Source organism: Hypanus sabinus, chromosome 20, assembly GCF_030144855.1.
Source record: "Hypanus sabinus isolate sHypSab1 chromosome 20, sHypSab1.hap1, whole genome shotgun sequence".
Lineage (NCBI taxonomy): Eukaryota > Metazoa > Chordata > Chondrichthyes > Myliobatiformes > Dasyatidae > Hypanus > Hypanus sabinus.
Genome location: NC_082725.1, coordinates 16,515,066 through 16,525,366, shown reverse-complemented (window position 1 = coordinate 16,525,366; position 10,301 = coordinate 16,515,066). Strand labels below are relative to the sequence as shown.

The 10,301-nt window shown below is 40.1% G+C and overlaps 1 pseudogene; it reads right to left on the bottom strand.

Annotated features, from left to right (window-relative positions):
* Nucleotides 1-8,657: 8,657 nt before the first annotated feature.
* On the bottom strand, nucleotides 8,658-8,863 carry LOC132378724 (U2 spliceosomal RNA; annotated as a pseudogene).
* Nucleotides 8,864-10,301: the final 1,438 nt, after the last annotated feature.

The following is a 10,301-nucleotide window of genomic DNA, read 5'->3' as shown; positions in this document are numbered from 1 at the left end:
CATGTGGACTGCTGGGGTTAATTTTCTCTATCTTCTCATACAATATGGTGCCTAATGTTGTGCTTTCAATTCGAGAACAGAATCAATAGAAGGCAGCTTGTAAAATCATTCAGAAGTCTACAAAACCCAGCCTTTAGTGCAAGGAAGATGCACAAGTTGGAATTAATCGTGAGATAGAGGATCAGAATTAGGCTATTCAGCCCATTGGGTCTGGTCTGCTATCGAAGCATACAGTAACATACACAAAATGCTGGTGGAACGCAGCAGGCCAGGCAGCATCTATAGGGAGAAGCGCTGTCGACGTTTCAGGCCGAGACCCTTCGTCAGGACTCATACACTAGCATACAGTAGTTGTTTTTCTTTTCCCCTCTATTCTCCCACCTTCTCCCTATAACCCTTACCCACCTTACCAATCAGTAAACTATTAACCTCTGCCTTAGCTGCACCATCCGCAGCCCTCTGTGCCACATATTTGCCATGTTTTGTCTGAAAAAGATTCCTTTTAAAGGGTCACCTTTTATTTCTATTATTTACTGATTTATTAAGATACAGCATGGAATAGGCCCCTCTGGCCTTCTGAGTCATGCTGCCCCGCAATGCCCCGATCCTGGGCTAATCACAGGGCAATTTATAATGACTAATTAACCTACCAACTGGTATGTCTTTGGACTGTAGGAGGAAATTGGAGCACCCGGAGGAAACCAATACAGTCACAGGGAGAATGTACAAACTCCTTAGAGACAGTGACGGGAACTAAACTCAGATCACCTGTACTGTACAGCGTTGTGCTAACCATGCCACCCCATTTATTTTGAGAGTGTGCTCCTGCTAATGGAAATATCCACTCCATCTATCCAGGCCTTCCAGTATCCAAGTCCTGATGAAGGTTCCAGGCCCATAAATGTTGACTGTTTATTCCTTTCCATAGATGTGGTATGGTCTGCTGAGCTCCTCCAGCATTTTCTATGGGTTGCCTTGGATTTCCAGCATCTGCAGATTTTTTCAATTTTTTCCTTCCTGTGTCTGATATTGTTGTATGAGACACAAGCCACTGTGTGATTCACCTTTGCCTTTGGCTGTGCTTGCTCCGTGGTTGCAGAGTGTGTGGGAGTAAACAGGTAACTTGCTGGTATATGCAGAAATAGAGTTTGCATTGGGCCTCGCCCTGGAGATGGACAAGATCGAGGATGGAAAGGTTGGCGTAGGGATGGGAAATGGAGCAAAAATGGCAGATAATGTAATGTCAAGATTTTTACTTCTCATGTACGTGAAGGATGCAAGAAATAAAGTCGACTCAATTCAGTTCAATAACTGAGAGCTTGGGATGGCTATTGCCAAGAGAGTGCTAGGTGCTAGTGTCTGCAAACTGGTCGCCTGGTTTAACTGGTGAACAGGAGACCACATTGGAAGAACTGAGTACAGTAGAGGAGGTTAGAGTAGGTGCATAGACTTTTCTCCTTGTTCATGTGCCTGGACGGTAGAGAGGGAAGAAATGTCAGAACAGAGTGTGCACCCTATACAGTTGCAAAGCAATGTGCCAGAGCTCAGGAAGAGCAGATTAGGGAATCATGGAGAGAGTTGTCACTGCAGAAGGTGGAAAGGGGTGAAGAGAGGAAGACTTCTAGTGGTGGGTTCACAATGCATCTGGGGCAAATTGTGAATAATAATGTCCTCAATGCAGTAGGGTGAAAGCTGAGGATGAGGGGAGCTCTATCTCCATTTTATTTGGAGGGAGTAGCCGAGAAAACAGGGATCCAGGAAACAGAGGATACATGAGAGAGGACTCTATCAATCATTGTAGAAAGGAAGCCAGGCTTCCTGAAAAGTGGAGTTATTTCAGGTATCCTGGAACGGAATGCCCCTCTTGAGAGTGGATGCAGAGGAGATGGAGAAACTGGGAGAAGGGAATAGCATCCTTACAAGAGACAGGCTGGGAACGGGTGTAGCCTAGGTAGCTGTGGGGGTCAGTGGCATTGAAGAAGGAAGAGTTTGGCATCATGTTGGGCTGAGCGATGGGGCACAAAGCACAATGGTGGTTGGGATATGAAGATAAAAGTCTCAGGAGAAGATTTTTTTGTTAATTTAAAACACAGTTCCAATGGTAGACATCACGGCCTCTTTTGAAGACAGTATTACATTCTTTGTGCATCTGCATGAATGGACTGGTGATCCCCAGCATACCTGTGAATAAGTTTCACAGCAGGTGTGCACTGTATGCCCTCAGACGCAAATACTCATGTCTTGGTGTCTCTGTGAAATAGTGTGTGACTTGGCAAGGAAAATTATGAATTTTGTGATTGACATGGCAAGTCATTGACATTTCCTGCAATCAGCTTGCTGGTGAAATTCTGACTCTAACATGCTCTGCATTGCATAGCATAATTTCTTAACATAGAGAAAAGAACGATACCGCACAGGAACAGGCCATTTGGCCCACAATGTTGTGCCAAACCAGCTAAAAGGCAAATCAAAAACACCCAAACAATTCCCTCCTATCTACACTATGTCCATTTCTTTCAATCTTCCCTATGCCCATGTGCCTATCTAAATGTCTTTTAAAAGCCTCCAATGTATTTGCCTCAACTACTAAACCGGGCAGCACATTCCAGGCATCCGTAACTCTCTGAGTTAAAAAGAACTTACCTCTCGCATCCTCGTGAACCTCTCACCTTCAATGCATGCCCTCTGTTATTAGAGATTTCAAACCTGGGAAACAGATACTCAATACATTTTTGGATTTCTTTCCCATTATGATTCATAAAACAGAGAATCACTCTGACAAAAATGCTGAATAAAACATATTTCAGCTCACTCCTCACCTCCTGCTGTAAAGGTATGGTGATAGGTATAGTGAAAAATGTGCACAAAATATTGCAGCACACAGAGAATTAACTTCCCCTAACTACATCCATTAACTAATCTGCAGGATAACAATTTGTCATGCTAATTTCCTGAAATGTTACTTTGGGAAACATACTTTCATTAAACTGTTCTTAACAGGGAATGAGATGTATTTCTCACACTGTCTTCTGTTACGTGCTGTGGAGTTCTGCCAAACGAAGTGCGCTGGAAAAAAAGTTCAGATGCAATTACTGGCAATGGATGCAGTTGCTTGGGGAGTATCTGAAACACCTATTACCAATCACTTAAAGTCTAAGTAACTGCTTAGGGACATTTACCCTGTGATTGTAAGTAATTTCCCATTTGGAAATGGAGAATTATGGCTACTATTAATGCTTTCAAATACTTTCAAAATATTCATCTGTTAATGTCTTTTGAACTGATATTATGCAAGTTCAAATGTTCCTTTAATGTGATGTAAAATTTGCAAAGAATAGGAATGTTCAATATTTAATGGATGTGAAGACCTACTTCAATGATATTGCCTAAATGGATCTTTTTTTTTACTTGAGCTAAGCTAAATTTTCCTCATTAAAGCTGCAGGAATTGGGGTTGGAACATATTAGAATGGATATTTATCCACTCTGAACTCTGCTGCAATTTTGAATGAAGAAGGAATCATTCTGCAATTAAATAGCGTTTTGCTTATAGGCTTTGAGTATTAAGACAGATAACAAGGAAGGACTTACCAACAATGCATACTTTATTACAGGTAGTCAGCAACTTACCATCAAAACTGGCCGGTACAAAAATGTATCAAAGCATGTTTCATGGTACAACCAGATCTAAAAGGTACAGTAAACCTACATCAATATACCTTACTATATGAAGCTTTCAGTTAAATCATGGAGTCACATCTTGCCTCGCTGTCTTCTATACTTTGTCCTTGCTACGACAGAAATGCTAAGTAGTGAATGAGAATGTATGCAAGAATAATTAGATGTGCCAGGCATTCAAAGTATAAATTAATACAAAAATAGATAGGCTGCATTTGAAAAGATTTTATTTGTATATTTCATCATCAATTTTAGAAATCTCTGCTGTTTTCTTTTTTATTTCCACTCTATTCATGGACATATGTTTCTCTCCATCCTTTAAAACCTAACATGCTGTAAGCTTTCCAATACCTGGACTTCCTAGGTGAGAAGTTTAAAATAAGTCACAGGCACACAATTTGTAGGTGAGATGGTGCTTATATTTGTATCTTTCTCTGCACTTCATTAGCTTCTATATCATTCCTATTGAAGTAACTCCTTCCTCCTCTGCCAACATTCCTGGGGAAGAACTTACACTTCTTCCTCATGAATTGGGAATTACTTTGTCCTTGCCTCAGATTTTCTAAAATACTCCATGGTGAATTGCTTGTAAGCCACAGCAAATCTTTAAACCTTGCAGAAGCATTTAATTTTCACCCTTTGCAAGACCAACAATTCTGTCATGTGGAAATTATTCAACCCATTTGTGCCAGAAATATCTAACAGATATTTATGCTCCTTATGGTCTGGTATTATACTGGTTTATCTCTTTGCCGACTCATTTATTTAAAACATCTTTGTGTTTCAGAGGCTTTAGACTGTCAAGGAGGAAATATCATTCATTTAATGTTTGTTCAAAGAAAAATAATTGAAGTATGGAAGTATTTCTGCCAGAAATTGACCTTTGACAGTCAAATAGATTGACTTCAAACGCAAATCCAATTAATTTTTATAACAGCATTTTATTCAGCAGGATATAAATACTAGTTATTGTTTGTGAAGGTAATAAATTACATATTTTTGTTCACAATTCATTTACATCTCATGATTAACTCAAAAGTACCAACAAATCTGATCTTTGCTGTAGCTTCAGCTTTTGCAGTTGAAGATAAAGATTAGCTTTGTTTGTCACATGTACATTGAAACATACGTTGAAGTGGATCTCTTTTTTTGTCAAATTAAATGAGCCAGTTTTGAGCTGAGCAGCCCGCAAGTGTTGCCACACTCCTGGCGCCAACATAGCATGCCCGCAACTCACTCATCATAGTAATTATGCTTAATCATAGCCATTAGTCTTCGGAATGCGGCAGGAAACTGGAGCACCCAGAGGAAACCCATGTAATCACGGGGAGAATGGGCAATCTCCTTACAGGCAGTGGCAGGATTGAACCATCATTGGTGTTGGCGGGCACTGTGAAGCCATGCGGTAAGCGCTACACTACTGTGCCAACCCTAATGGATAACTATAATTATCCATTGCTTTCAGTAGGGTTGTTGTTGAGACAACAGAAATTTGTCTCAACAGAAGGAGTTTTTAATTGTAGAGTTTGAAATTTTTAGGTTGCAGTTCTGGTAAATGTAAATGCTTCAGCTCCACTTGCACAAAGGTTAGATGATATTTGGATGCTTTCCGTCTCTTCAGCATAGGAACGTTTTCTCTGACTGAATCACGTGTACCATTGCAAAAAATAATATTGAACCACTTTCACACAGACTGTGGCATTTGGTGCGGTCTTTCATTGATTCTATTATGATTATTGGATTTATTGAGTATGCCGACAAGAAAATGAATCTCAGGTTTATATACAGTGACATTTGTACTTTGTTAATAAATTTATTTACTATGAGCTTTGCACTTTGAATTTTCTTTTAATTTACAACTCTAGCAAATCATCATGTAATTCAACTGTACTTACAAACAATATCCTGCATTTATATCAGTCTTTAATTTAGCAAAACATCACAATACATTTCTCTAGCAGAGCAGAAATACAAGGATAGATACTGATGGTTAGTTGAAGAAATACACTTTAGCAGGGGTCCCCAACCTGAGGCTCACGGACCCTTTGCTTAATGGGATTGGTCCGTGGCATAAAAAATATTGGGAAGCTCTCCTTCAAAGCATTTCTTAAGGATAATGTTTAGAGAGAGAATTCTGAAGCTTAAGGCCAAGGCAGTGGAAAAACTGGCCGCCAATCCTGGAATAATTAAAACCAGGAATGTGCAAGATTCCAGAATTTAAAGAACTGGAACGAAGTGACAGGTTTAAGGAAGGGTTTGACAGATTCAAAGCATAAAGCAATAGGTGAAAGGCTTTTGCTATAATTAGAACTATGGGAAAAAGTGTTTTCAGGTAGGTTTCCTTTAATATTATGCAGATGTCAGCCAAGCGCAGATCAGCAGAAACCAGTCCAAATGCAATATCCTGTAGGAGAAAGCAGTTCCATACCAGTGCAGGATGATGAGAAGTAGTAGCTTTAACTGGGGACAAATACATTGAAAGTGTAAATAAGTATCTGAATGAACACGTCAGTCAGTATACTCATATTGAAAGAATTGTTAAGCTGTTGAGAACTTACAGGTGCAATAATGAATGGCACACACAAAATGCGGAAGGAACTCTGCAGGTCAGGCAGCATCCATGGAAAGGAATAATGCGTTATCTTTTCAGGCCAAGACAATTCATCAGGACTCGGCCAGAAATGACAACTCTTTTATTTTTTCCATAGACTCCTCCTGACCTGATGAGTTCCTTCAGCATTTTGAGTGTGTTACTCTGGATTTCCAGCACCTTCAGAATCTCTTGTGTTTATGAAGTGTGATTTTGAGTGGCATAGGATAGGATAGAGGATGGCATCCTGAACGAAGTGATGTTAAGAGTGGCAGGGGAGTTGAGAATGCACAATAATGCTGAGATACAAATTTTTCTGTAATTGGTCTGGGATTGGTTGTAGGACAAAGATCTGAGAGTGTGGGTGTGTAAGAGAATGTGACTGGAGAGAGACAGGAAAAATGTTGAATGTAATTTAAAAATTCAGCCCAATGGCAGAGCCATGAATCTCAAAAGATAAGATTGAATCTTACACATTGGTGCTGAAAGATACAGTGAACCTGCATATCAACTAAGACAGTGAACGAGACTCTGTTTTTTAACACCATTCTTTCTAACAAAACAACACCTCTGTTTGTGTTTCATTGTTCAAAGTTACTTTCACCTACTGAGTTAATCAGTTGCTTTAATTTATTGCAAGTTTACTAACTGATGTAATAATACAGGTGTAAACTCTACGTGAAATGCATTCAAGTCAAGTCAAATCAAGTCAAGTCAAGTCAACTTTTATTGTCATTTCAACCATAACTACTGGTACAGTGCATAGTAAAAATGAGACAACGTTTCTCAGGACTATGGTGTTACATGACACAGCACAAAAAACTAGACTGAGCTACGTAATAAAAAAAAACAACACAGAGAAAGCTACACTAGACTACAGACCTACACCGGACTGTATAAAGTGCACAAAAACAGTGCAGGGATTACAATAAATAATAAACAGGACAGTAGAGCAAAGTGTCAGTCCAGGCTTCGGGTATTGAGGAGTCTGATGGTTTGGGGGAAGAAACTGTTACATAGTCTGGTCGTGAGAACCCAAATGCATCACAGCCTTTTCCCAGACGGCAGGAGGGAGAAGAGATTGTATGAGGGATGCGTGGGATCCATCATAATGCTGTCTCCTTTGCGGATGCAGCGTGTAGTGTAAATGTCCGTGATGGCGGGAAGAGAGACCCCAACGATCTTCTCAGCTGACCTCACTATCTGTTGCAGGGTCTTGCGATCCGAGATGGTGCAATTTCCAAACCAGGCAGTGATGCAGCTGCTCAGGATGCTCTCAATACAACCCCAATAATCACAATAATCACATATTATTGGTTGGTTTCAGCTTGTAAGCTGTAACTTTAAACTCTTAGTGAATTAAATACCAATTTGGTGATGGAATAATGCAAAGTATATTTATAAATTATCCTCATCCAGAGATTTCCATATGATCTCCACTATGAAAGTTCCTCACCCAGGAGCAAAATAAAACAAGAGTATTAGTAACAAATAGGACACATAAGAGGCGATGTGGGAATAATGGTAAGCAACAAGGCAGTTCCCATACACTGTATATCTAAAAGTAATGAACTTTATTGGACAAAAATGACAAAACCTTTTGCATTCTAATTTAAATTAATTATCTTATGAATCAGCACAACCTGATTTACAATTTTATATCTTCACCACTTTATTTGAATTCTGCTTAAGTATTTTTTTGTTAAAATTGTTGCATTTTTTCAGAGTGACAGTCTGATATATTGAATAATTTCTGAAGCTTGGGCAGCTGATGCACTGAGGTCCAGAGACAGCCTGTCCTGGGACTTAAGAGCCAGTGTGTGTGTGTGTGTGTGTGTGGGTAGGGAGGGGAAAGGTTTGTGTTGCTGTTGTGTCTCATTGGGCACAAACTCAGATTATGTTGGCTGTTACAGTGAACAAATCATTTCACTGTATGTTCCAATGTATATGAGATTAATAAAAAAATCTAATCCTTAGCTTGCACTTACCCCTGAAGTAAACTCGCAGTTATAATAACCTGTTGTCGTCAATTGGTGGCCAACAACTAAGGCCTCAGTTTAGCAACTAGCATGGTGGCTTAAAACAATGTTTTGTAAAGTAACTCTCTGAAGTAGAGACTCTCAACACAAACTACAGCTGAAATTACTTGCGTGCTTCTCAGCTCACAATGAAGTGTCAGGATGGACCGTCCTTCTTTGCCCCTGGAAAGAACATTATGAGGTAGCCACCAAGAAAGGATTGCACTATAGAGTATGGGGACTCTGAATCATAAAAACAGATGGTATCGCTCGAGAATCGTTAAGAAATCAAATGCATCATGCTACAATGCTCAGAGCGCTCCATTCTCCACATACTTGTGTGCTTATTTAAGAGACCCGTGAGCATGTCTATTGCATTTGCCTCCACTACCACACCTGTCAGGTAGTGCATTCCAAGCACCATCAACTCTCTGTGAGCAAAAAAATAATGGCTTTGAACTTAACCCTCTCACCTTAAATGCATGCCCTCATTATTAGACAGATCAGGGGTGTATCAGATATTAAACTGATGAGAACAGATAGTACACCTGATCTTAGCAGAAAGGCCAGAAAACCAATTGCTTCGGGCAGGTGGGGCTCATCAGCCTTGGACGGCAGCCCACCTAGGAGGAGGAAAACTCTGATTTTAAACCTCCGCTGCCTTGCGGCCACACCCACCCATGGGGAAGGCTTCGGGAGTAAACGCCGAGGAAGAAATCCGGAGCCGGGGTCCCTAAGGCAGTTTAATGTTGTTTATAACTTCACTCCGGCAACCTCTGTGACGACACTAGTGCCAAGCTGTATTGGCGTTTGCCTTTCCCATGGACTACATCAGTGTCGTGGAAAGGGGTACCCGCTGCGTGGGCAACAGCCGGTTCTTCAAATCTTCCCGCTCAGTCTTACGCCCTGGAGAGGACACAGTCCACCAGAAGTACAAACCCATGATCCCCTGGGATCGATGGCTTCTTACTAATTATTGGACATTTCAACTCTGGGAGAATGATACCGATTGTCTGCTCTGTCTGTGACTCTCAATCTTATGAACTTCAGTCAGGTTTCAGAAATTCATCACCAGGCAGCAGCACTGAATGTGAAACTCAGCGGTGTCAACACATTCCATTTGGCCTGCAAAGCTCATACATTTCAGCTTAGATTTTTTTTTGCTGACTTTTGAAAGAGACATCCTGGCAATGACACAGGATGCGATTTTGTATTTTAAGGATGTGTAAGCAGTTCTGCCTCCTTCCTTAAAGACCTGCTTTCCTATTCGTGGCTCAGCCTGCACGTTAACTGTGAATCCAAGGTCCAATGTTGCAGTAACAATGTCAAAAATATGTTGAAGACTCATGCCCTGGGACTTCATGTATATGCGTTTCACACACATGGAACGCATAATTCATAATCTCAATAAGTGCAATGCATACTAAGGATTTCAGATCACATTTAGCCATTTACTTTACATTTAAACCTAATTAAGTAAAATAGAGTGCCATGGCATCAGATTTTCAGTTTACAGAATCATAAATTTGTAGACTAATGCGGCATACTCTGATTGCTGCGTTTTCATTTTGAAAGAAGTTTGTTTTTTTTTTCAATTACTCTCCTGCTCCAGCTCTTTACCACGTAATTCTTTTTTCCTATAAATACTTAGTCCCATTTCGATGCTTGCTATTATATTTCCTTCATTAGGTAGTGCATTCCAGATCTGAACAAAAGGTAATTTTATGTAGTGTCTGTTTATCTTGATCTTAACGCCCTGCCACTCTGTTACTGGAAACAATTTCTTTTTACTTGCCAAAAAAAAAGTACATAAAATTACTGTGGCAATTCTTTTACAGAGTGCTATAATAATTGCAGGTGAAGTCATATCCATTATCACACTGTAATCACATATTATGATTCACATAGTCCAGTGAAATTTTACTGTGTCATCTCGCCTTACGGTATAGGAGCAGTCATTTCACATGTTATGAGTGATGGAAATGAACGTCCCATAGTGTTTGCATCACATTCCCT